Source organism: Diceros bicornis, assembly GCF_020826845.1.
Source record: "Diceros bicornis minor isolate mBicDic1 chromosome 13 unlocalized genomic scaffold, mDicBic1.mat.cur SUPER_13_unloc_1, whole genome shotgun sequence".
Lineage (NCBI taxonomy): Eukaryota > Metazoa > Chordata > Mammalia > Perissodactyla > Rhinocerotidae > Diceros > Diceros bicornis.
The window spans coordinates 16399223-16410720 of NW_026690866.1; the positions used below are offsets into that span (position 1 = coordinate 16399223).

General features: G+C 42.7%; 1 long non-coding RNA gene across 1 annotated transcript; it reads right to left on the reverse strand.

Moving 5' to 3' along the window:
• Positions 1-240: 240 nt before the first annotated feature.
• Positions 241-3602, reverse strand: LOC131401740 (uncharacterized). The gene is made up of 3 exons (XR_009217917.1): positions 3561-3602; positions 2731-2822; positions 241-257 (listed from the first exon to the last, which is right to left on the reverse strand). It is a non-coding gene; the product is annotated as an uncharacterized LOC131401740 (long non-coding RNA).
• Between the last annotated feature and the right edge of the window lie 7896 nt (positions 3603-11498).

Genomic DNA, 11498 nt, shown 5'->3' on the forward strand with positions numbered 1-11498 from the left:
GTGAAAACCACGTGGGATCAGAATGTGGTGGAGAACATATCTGTGTCTAAGGCTTTCTCACACTGGGCTGGGACTCTCCACCAGAACCCGGGAGGGAGAGAAGGGATGAATTAGGGCACTTCAGGTGCCTCCCTCATCAAGGACAGCAGGTGAAGGAGAACAAGTGCTCCCCAACCCCAAATGCAGACGGGACATAGGAGTTCAGGGCCAGGAATACTCACTGTTGGTAGTTGGGGCCATGGCTCCATAGGTGTAACCTGTGGAGAGAAGGCCAGAGGAGCTGAGCAAGAGTTGGGGTGAACATAAAGAATTAAGGAAAAGGAAGGATGTAGGGACATTTGTGGGAACAGCAGAGGGGATAAGTGGAGGGGTGTTCAGGGGGAACGCAACGAGATGGAAGGTGGTTGGACCCAGTGATCACACAGTGATGAGAAGACTGAACCCAGACCAGGAGGATAGAGAGATGGATCATAGCTCACTTTAGAGCAACGGAGGGAACACAGAACTCCGACTGGGAGAGAGAGCGTGGCTGTATCACAGCCCCTCACCACTGACGTAGAGGCTGTCTCCGTCCAGGATGAAGGAGCCCAGATGGGTGATGCTCTGGGTCTCATGGCTCAGCTCCCAGTACAGTCACTCTCTGTCCAGCCTGGGACCTGCGGGGGTCAGAGGGGAATGTGCAGATGATGTCCACCACAGTGGCTGTCCCACCCTTCTCAAGCCTGGGGGAGGAAGATCATGGGCATGTGGAATACTGAGCAGGGGTCATTCTGGGTGTGGAAAGCGAGAGAGGGGAAGGGAGGAGGCTGATGGAGATGCTGAAGGGGCTGCTCTGATGCCTGCAGGGGCTCTCCTAGGTGTCTCCCGTGTGAGACAACCACCTCACAAGTAAGGCCTGACTTCTTTTAGGATGTGGAGGTGGGCCTGTGAGTGGCAAAGAGGGGTGAACACACAAACGTGGGTGAGGCGCCTGCAGGTCTACACGGACAGCAGCGAGGAGAAAAGTCAGTGCCCTGTGCCATCTGACACATGCAGGCAAGAAAGTACCGTTATGTTCTCTCGGTTTACACTCCAAGATCTTTTCTTTCTACTTCTTTCCTACTCCACAGCCATCACCCAGGCCTAGGGAACAATCATCTTATTCCTAATCTTATTCCCAGCACCTCCCATCTTGCATATTAAGTCTTCATTCTTTACCATGAAGTCCATTTTTACCCACATGCTTAGACCAAACCCTAATCACATCATCCTTCTACTCGCATCTCTCCAGAGTGTTCCCACTGGTCTTAGAACAGAGTCCCAAGTCACGCCTGATCTGGTCCTGCCTGTCCCGCCCTCGCTGGTGTGGCTCACACCCCTCCCCCTGTGTTGACTCGGCTCAGCCATCCTTCTTCTCAGTTCATGGACACACCAGTCTCTCTGCTTCAAGGGTGTCCTCATGCGGGTCCCTCTGCCTGAAACGCTCTCTTGAACACACTCCCACACCCTCACTCCAGTCTAACCCTCCGACCAGCTAAATCCAGTCCCAACTCCAGCTCTCAAGCTAAATATCAGTCCTTCTCAAGAGGGCTTCACTGCCCCCTCACGTTGATTCCCCTTGTGCCAAACTCCTACATCACTCTCATCATTAACTTTTCAAAATCCAAATTCCCAAATACAATATAAATTCCATAGAGATGGGACAAGGTCTCTCTGGTTCTCCAGGTCCCCATGCATGTGGCCCAGGGCCTGGCTCATGAGATGAGGAACCATCCCGGTTTGTGTAGGACTGCCCTTGTTTGAACACTAAACGTCCTGTGTCCTGGAAAACCCCACTGTCCTGAAGAAACGAGGATGGTTGGTCACCATAAATTATACACTCAAAGATTATCTATTGCATGACAAGCACACATTCCCCTCAAGAACATCACAGGAAAGCTAGAATGAAAAAGGCACACACACACACACACACAATTAGTAGAGGCCAACAACTAAATACAAAATTACTTCACAAGATTCTCTGCAACGTGAATCACCAGACCGTTATTTCAGAAAAGTTTCAAGAAACAAAGTTAATTCCCTTTAGATGGCAAGGTGGAGAGGACAGTCTTTTTGGAGACTAGCGCCCTTCCCTTTAACCTACAGTGTTGCTTAGTACTCTTCCAAATGATGTGAAATGTCATAAAGAAAAAAATGCTCAAAATAAATCTGGCTACTGGCAAATTCAATTTTAAATTTGTTATTAATACAAAGAAGTTCCAAATATCTTTTTCCCTGAATGTTCCTTTATTTCAAATTTATGTGGAGGATTTATAGGACTTTAGATGTCAAATTGAATGGGTCGTAGGAATGTTGCTGAGTATCCCTGCTAATATTTCATGGGATGTTTTCTAATACTACATACACACGAAAACATTTCTGTATTTATCTTATATATAAATCCTGACTTTTGAGTATTATGCAATGCAAGTAAATCTATATTTTTTACTATAATACACATTTGCAGTTATTTACGTTTGTTTCATGTGGTTTTATTTGCATATAACTGTACTTACTGAAATATTTACCACACAGAACCACACACAGCTTACCATGTTTCCATCCATCAAACATCAACAATATTTCTCAAGATACCTTCACTCTCAATGACTCCATGTGGTGACAACCTGAGCCCAGGAAAGGCCACTGGCAGGTCTTCTGCACAGCGGAGGCTGCCGGAACCTCTTGGTACCAGGTCCACAGGGTACTCACCTGGTCACACAGAAATCCACGGATCAGCGAGGACAGGTGGACCCTGAGACTGTTTTCACCTCAAACTTGATCTCCACGGATGCTTTTCGTGTCTGAGGGGGGAAAAAAGTGCAAACAATCTTTTGAAGCCTTTTATAGGGTGTTGGATGGAAAGTTCACCCCATTCACTTTTCTTTTTATGTATTTACTGATTTAACTGTAACTGTTGGCTGTGACTGTATTTTCCCAATTCCTATCCAGCCACCTGCTGCTCCCCGAGATGGGAGAAAGCAGCTTCGTGCTGTGTGCACTTGAGTCGCTCAACTCACTTGGCTGGACAGAGATTTTTGATGACTCTGGACCCTTTAAACAAGCTTGTCATTTAGGGACCCTGTAAGTGACTCGCTGACTTGTCAACAATTTCCACACTTCATTCAGGGCTCGGGAGATTTTCAGGCCCTGGAGCAGGTTTCCCAACCTCGGCACAACTGATATTTCCGGCCGGATAAATCTCTGTCATGCGTTCCTGGGCCCTGGAGGACACTGAGCAGCATCCCTGCCTCCCCCACTAGATGCCAGGAGCACCCCATTTGTAACAACCCAAACACCGTCTGCAGACGCGGATAAGCCCTCTGGGGACAAAATCCCATGGAGAACGATGACGGGGACTCTGAGGAGGGGACAGCGGCTCCCGGAGCCAGGAGGAACAGCAGCCTCGGGTGCACTGAGCGAACAGCCTCGGGGGAAACGGGGCTCCGGGAGGACGGAGGTACCCCGGGCCCTGACGGGGCTTCTCCAGGCCCAGGCCCCTCCCTGGACCACGACTGGAGCTGGGAGAGCCCGCCGCTCACCGAGCCCCGCCCATGAGGGTGAACGTCCACAGGAATGCTGTCAGCGCCAAGAAGACGGAACACACCGAACAGAACGCCTGCTCCATCCACGGCGCCACACGCGCTTCCGGTTCCGGTCTGGGGCGGGCGTTCGGGGAGGACAAACGTTTGGGGGCTGCGGGATGGGCGGTGGGCGGGGCGAGGCTGCACACCCCAGGCTCGGGGGAAGTGTCTAGTTTCTAGAGTGAGTGAGAAGCTGGAAAGCGGGCTGGGTCAGCATCAGGGACAGGGACAAAATCTAGGGGCGGGGCAGTGTGCGGGAACCAGTTCTAGGGGCGGGATGTGGGCGGGGACAAGGCTGTGAGTGACAGCAGGCCTGGGAGGCGGTTCTGTGGGCGGGAAAAAGGGTGCGGGTGGGGCAGTGATCCGGGACCAGGCTGTGGGCGGGGACGAGGTTGTGGGCGGGGCAATGAGACAGAACAAGGCTGTGGGCGTGGTCCAGGCTGTGGGCGGAGCCAGACCCGAACGTTGTGGGCGGAGACCAGTTCCAGGGGCGGGACGAGGTGGGGTTGTGGCTGGAATAATTCAGGCAGACTTCACAGGGGGAGGAAATCAGCTCCAGGGGTGGGGCTGGAGGCAAGGGTTTCCGTGTACCCCTAGACTGTACATGTAGCTGGATGTTGAACAGCTGTTCTTCATTCCTTTCCCCACCTTTACACAGCCTCATAGAATGATGTGCCCATACTTAGAATTCTAAATTTTTTGTGCATTTGCTATTGTTAATTTCATTAAAAAATTGGATCATATATTCACATTTATCTACAACTTGCTGTTCCAAGCCAGTAGATAAGGATATAACGCTATTTTAATTTTAAAAATCTGGGGGGAGGGAGACCTACGTCGTAAGTGCATGTATAGGAAAACTTCAGAGTGGTGCAAAGTCAATAAAATATTCTCACTTTACCACTGTCTCCCGTTACTTTTGCACAGAGATAAACATCCTTTCCTGCTCTATCCTTCCAGACATACTGTGTATATGTGGGACTGTGTATATGTTCAAGCCCAAGAGGGATGTCCTCAAGCAAAACCTGAAGCCCATGAATTGTCTCATGCATCAGAAGTTAATGAGAAGAGATTTAATTTTCTGGTGGAAGTAGATGAACCAGTGATGAATCCATAGGAAGACAACAAAGAAACAAGAAAATTTTACCATTTAAAAGGTCAAAGGAAAAAGTGAGAAAGAAAATGTATTCATAATATCTGACGTAGCACATCTCTGGATAAGATTCATATGCTATAAAATGGTAAACAATTATGTCATAAAACAGTAGACATCGAATTTTGATTTATCCTAATACATTAAATAGTTATATTGGGCAAGGGGAATTATGTTTTTCACATATGTACTAACATTTCATGCTGATTTTTTCAGAGAAGAAAGCAACTATAAATAGTCAAAAGCTGAAAAATGAAAAAGCTGTATGAGTAGCTAATTTAGAAATATAGATTTTCAACCAGAAATTTAAAGTTGTTGTTTTTGGAACCAGAGTCAAGAGTGGGGAAGGTAGCTTTTCATTATAAGGCTTGGAGTATTATTTGAGAGATGTGCGTATACATACACACACACGCACACACACGGGAGCCTGAATTTGTATTCCAAAGTGATCATCTAACTCTACAAAGAATTTGTAAAAAGGATTCACTTTACAACAGTAGAACGTATTTTGAAAATTACAGACTTCATGCATTAAAAAAGCTGTCATCATCCCGGAGGAAAAATGAATGAGGCATCACTTTCCAACCCACAGGGTGATAAGCATTTTATATACATTACTCTTGAGTTTTCTCACAGCAACTCATAAGGAAGATGGTATTATCAATCTCCATTTTGCAGATGAGGAAACTGGTGACAGCATATTGCTAAAATTTTCATATAAGTTCTCAATAGATATTGTTTTATGTTAAAATTGTTTATTGAATTTTCTTTTCATTAATAAAATATGTGCCACTCTTAGAAATAAGCAAAGGCTGTGTAAAAACAATTTAGCAAAACTACAGTTTTCTTTTGATATAATTAAATATAACAATCACTTTATTATTTTTCTGCTCTCTGCCTCACATCTATGAAGATACTTCCTATCCTAAAGGCTTACTAGAAAACTCTACTAAAAATCAAGAATCAGGGAATACCCATATTATGCAAGGTTCCTGAATACATGCAAAAAAAGACATTATAACATATTTTTGTACGAAAATCTTAGATCGTTCATGAACTGATAACAACACAAATCATGATTAGGCAAGGTATTTCTGTAGAATGACAAATATATAAACTTTAGACATTTAGAACGGTAGTTCATTACAGTAACTAACATGTATAAGAAGAATTTTTTCAAACTCACTAAGTGCCAGGAAATCATTTGACAAAATGCACTGCAATATTATTCACAATAGCCAAGAGATGGAAACTACCTAATTGTGCATCCGTGGGTGAAAGGATGAAGAAAATCTGGGGCATCTATACAATAGAATATTATTCAGCCTTAAAAATGAAGGTAATCCTGTATTCAGAATTGCTTGCCTGGATCATTTCAGTAGCCATGTGCTTTCTTGCTTAGTCGCCTCTGGTCCATTCACCAACCAGGACCCAGGGTGATCCTTTTACAACATAAGCGCAACAACAGCTAATGGATCCCTAAAAGAGATTTTGGAGGTGGACTGCCTGGGTACCAGCTGTGTGACCTTGGTCAATTATATAACCTCTAATATTCCTCATCCATAAAATAGAGATTAATAGTATTGTCTCCATGGCATTGTTGTGAGCATTAAATGAGTGAATACATGTCTGATGCCTAGAATGTGCCTGGCACATGATAAGGCAACATGAAAAATTTAACTGTAATTATAACCAAATTAAATATTGTGATGGCCTATTAATTAAGTTGACCAATATGAAATTTCTAATATTCAACCATTTTGACCCATTATTATTGTTGAATAAATGATAAAACTCAGTTTAGGCAGGTTTGGTAGAGTCAAAAAGGATTGGATAAATGAAAATATTATTAGAAAAAATAAGCTGAAATTGATTGCTTCGTAATTTACAAACCAGTTTCTCATACTTTGTTTCATTTAATCTCTATAGAATGCTTTTCAGGGTATTATTACCCCAGTCTCTGAAGGAGTAACTGACTTGCCCCAAATCACACCACATAAAATAACACAATTAGAGAGGAAACATCATTTCAAGTATAAATCCCATATGATATTTTGTTTCCCCTTCAGAATATCATCGGTCCTCACAAGAAAATGATGAAATAATGCTGATTCATAGGAACTTATTCTTAAAGAGACATACTCTCAGATGATAAAAACTACGTCTTTGAAACAGGGTGTTGCGAGAAGTAACTTGGAACCAAGGCTTTCTGGGTTTTCAAGTCTATGATTAGACTTCTGGAAAACAATCAAAGAAGGGAAAGGGTGAATAATAGTCCAGAATGTAAAAAGTTTGACGTATATGTAACTTTATGGATCTCCTCAAGATTCTCTTTTTATTTACGGTCTGTGTCACCCTACTAGAATATAAATGCTCTTAGGGTAGATCAGTGCTATCGTGCAGCAAGAAGTAGGCGCTGAGTAAATATTTATTAAAGGAATGAAAGTGGCCTTGAATACATCTGCTCTTTACTCACCAGAGAACAGCCCCATAGCAGGCACATGGCATCATTAACAAAATTTTAAAAATCATATCCTTATTAGCTCGTAACCATGGATACAAGGCTCCCATTTATTTCATACTTTCTAAGTACTTAAGCATTCTGGTGTATTAGGGAGTGTTTCCACAGCCTTTCTGTAAAATAAAGCAATATTTTTTGGCCCGTTGATTGCTGTTTCAAGCAGGGCCCATCTCTATACTTACCTCTAAACATTTAACTATAGATTTGTTATCCCAATGAACAGCGATTTGGTATGGAACCTGTTTTATCAGTGTCATGCGAAAGTAGACATTTGATATGTCTTAAGGGGTGATATGGATAGTAATGTTGATGCAGAAGAAGACAAGTGGATATTCTCTCTGGTCTCTGTCAAGTGCATCTGGGTGAAGGATATCTTGTTGTCACTGGATTTCAGAACTCAAAAAGACTCGTCCAACTCTTCATGTTACAGTTGAAGAAACTGAGGTCTAAAGAGGTTGAGAGATTTGACCAAGACTAATGCCTGGGACTAGAGAAAGATCCTCTGATTCTCAGCTGGCCACGTTGTCATAAGATCTCCAGCTCCAAACAGCCAAGAGAAGCAAGTCTGTTGATTTCCAGACAGAAATGATTCCCCTTCACGTTTTTACTTTTTCTCCCTTAGATGCCTGCTCTGCCCTGACAAAGAATTTATCTGATGTTTATGCTAAACTTAAGAAGATGAAAATGCTTCTGGCAAACACTTGAGATTCAGTGTGGCACTGGCGACCACAGCCATAAAAAAATGAGAATCAAAAGAATAAGAGGTAAATAATATTAGAGAAGAAGAGAAAAATCTATTAATTTAGTGGGACATAACTTATAAAGTTTAGAACTGGTAAATAAGTGTAATAATGTATAAGGAAGCTAGATTCCTATATGAAACATCAAAAATACTGTTACATGAGCAAGAATTAGTTTAAACATGTAAATAATTATTCCATACCTAAGAGCAATGAATTATTTAAGAAGAGTAGTTAAAATAATTGGAACTACACATTAGTTATATGAAGAAGATTATAAAGAGATACAAAGCGTGTAAAAGCTCTGATTAAATGCAGAGATATACTATACTTGTGATTGAAAATTAAAAGTAAAAATCCCCCACGTATAGCAGTGGTGGATGACAATATATAAGAATATCCATAATCTTAAAATTAGTGAAGATATTCTTAATATATATGGTTAAAAATGTCTAGTTGAAAAGAAGGAGAAAAAGTAAAATGCAAGGTGATATGGTCTCTGATTTTCTTTCAGTGACTTAATCTAGAGAAAAATATTCCAGTCTACGATATTAGATAAAGAAATAGAAATCTGTGATAATTACACAAATAATGAGAGGACATATATAAATGGTAGCATAATGTATCAACTAGCTTCTGCTGTATAACAAACCACCCTAAAATACGGTGGCTACAAATAAGAATAGTTTATTTTTTCTCAAGATTCTGTGGGCTAACAGGGCAGTTATTTTGATCTGGACCTATTGGTGGCTCAGCTGGAATTGGCTGGTCTAGGACGGCCTTACTCATATATCTGATTGTTGACTTGTAGTCACCTGGAGTAATAGAGATGTGAAGTCTATCTAGACTCATTCACATATTGATGGCCTCAGGCTTCCCAAGGGCAGACAGAGAAGGACAAGTACCAACAAAGAGCAAGTGTTTTTCATGCCTTTGTTTATGTCATTTGTTAATGTCCCATTGGCCAAAGCAAGTTACAAGGCCAAGTCTACCCAGAGTCAACGTGGGATGCTACGACCAAACAGACAGTGGGAGAAGACTAATGTGTGGCCATTTTCGCAATCTTTCACACATAATTTTAGAGGAGAATTAGTATGAATGTTTTTGTATTTGTTCATTTGAATGCCCGAGGAAAATTGTACAAAGCCAAAACAAACGTAAAGCAAAAAGTTAAGTGGAGATGTAAGATAAGTTTAGTTGGTACTTAAAGTGGATCTGCAAAAATGTGGTAGTTTATTTTTCAAGTGTAGACAAGTTCTTGTGACCTATGAAAATAACTTACATTTTGATTATTTTCTCGCTGAATGTGTTTAATTCGTTAACACATTTGATGTGTTTCTCTCTGGCCTTAGGAAAATGACGTAGCAATTTGGAGCAAAGATGCAGCCTAATAGCCCCACACTGGAGGCCAAGATGAAGCAGACATCCACGGCCACCATGACCTTGCACTTGGTGCTGTGGTAGACGGGGAGGAAGGTGACCCAGACACTGCAGAACACCAGCATGCTGAACGTCAGGATCTTGGCTTCATTAAATGTGTCAGGCAGGTTCCGGGCTAGGAAAGCCACAGTGAAGCTGCCCAGGGCCAAGGAGTGCAGGTATCCCAGGACACAGTAGAAAGCAGTGACCGAGCCCTTGTTGCACACGATGAAGATGTGGCGGTGTTCAGAGTATGCATCTGTGTCAATGAAGGGAGGAGAGGTTCCCAGCCAGATTCCACAGAGACTAAGCTGGATAAAGGAGCAGATGGGAATGATGAAGTTAGGTTCCTCTGACACCAACCACTGCCACATCCTTCTCCCTGGTGCAGTGACCTTGAAGGCCACAGCCACAGTCATAGTTTTGGCCAAGACAGTGGAAACAGCCACAGTAACTACAACTCCAAATGTGATTTGTTGAAGACTGCAGGTGGCTGTCTTGGGACGATAAATGAAGAGTAAGGAGCAGAGGAAGCAGAGGGTGAGGGAGATGAGCAGGATGTAGCTGAGAGTCCGATTATTGGCCTTGACTATGGGAGTGTCTTGGTGCTTCACAAAGACCCCCAGAACCACAGCTGTGAGGACAGAAAAGCACAGAGCTGTGCAGGCCAGGGCCATCCCCAAGGGGTCCGCATAAGCCAGAAAGGTCACAGCTTTTTTGAGGCAGCAATCACACCCTCTGTTGGCATACTGATGATCTGGACACTTCACACACTGATCCATGTCTGGGGAGAGATGCAAAGTTTCCTCAACCCAGGTTCAGTAATTCTCTCTCATTCGCATGCCCCCAAAGAAGGCATTGGGTAAGTTTAGCCAATTGTCTTCCTTTGTTGCTCCAAGCACCAAATAACAGAATGCTCTGCAGAGAACCATTCCCAGTTAATACTGCCCATCTTCTTTCTGGTTAAGTAAACAAAGCTATTATCCTTCTCAGTATTTATCTTGCATATTCATGAAAGCACTTTTTTCTTAGCAGAAAACCAAATGTCCTCCCTGTCTCTCTGAGCTATACCCCTGTAAGCTATGGCCTAGATTTACTAGTTCAATGAGCAAGCAGTTATTGGAAAACCTCCATGAGGCAGATAATATGCTGCATTCTAGGGAAACACAGATGACCAAGTCATAGACCTCACTCCTTGGCAGTTTCAAAATGAGACCCTTTCTACCATCTAAAATGATCTCCAAAACATTTCATCTTGATTTCACTTCCACCACTTCTGTTAATATTTTCGTCACTTCTCTCCTATGTTATCATAAGATCCTTTTACTCTGGTTCCCTGCCCTTGTCCTGCATCACAAGTGATACTTCTACATGTAAGTGGGATCATGTTTATCCTCCATTAAAAAATCCGACAAACTCTTAGGAAGACCAAAAAGACTGTATAACCTTGGTCTTGCCTACCTCTACTACCTCTGCTCTGATTTTTAAGATTCCCAAATCTTCATGTGGTTTTGAAACTGTTCCGTGCCCACTCATCCCTGCAGGTAGCAATACATACCTTCTACAGGGGCATTGCTCCTTCCTCTTTACGTCCCTTTAAATTCTCTCACTTTTCACGTTTAGAACTACAATCTGCCTGATAACGTTTTCTGTGGATGGTGTGAGTTAGGGTTGGCGAGTCATTGTCTTCTTCATGAAGACAGCCAATTTACCCAACATGGTTTTTTGAAAAGTCTTTCATTTTCCCACTCCTCCTCAGTGTTTCCTTGTAAATCAGACGTCTATACGTGAGACCCTATATGAGCAGCTTGTATCTGAACTTACCATTTGGTTCCGTTGATTTTCTTGTTTATCCTCTTGATGAACCTCCTCTATTGTGATGCTATAATACTTGATGTCAGGTAGGGTAAGTCCTCCCACTCTATTCATTGTCTTCAAGATTTTCGTAGCTAAGTTTTTCCTTTATCATTTCCATAAGAATTGTATCAATTGTAATTTCCACAGAACGGGTCATCATTTTAGCTGCAATTTTGTGGAAGCTGTAGATTAATTTGGACAGTTTT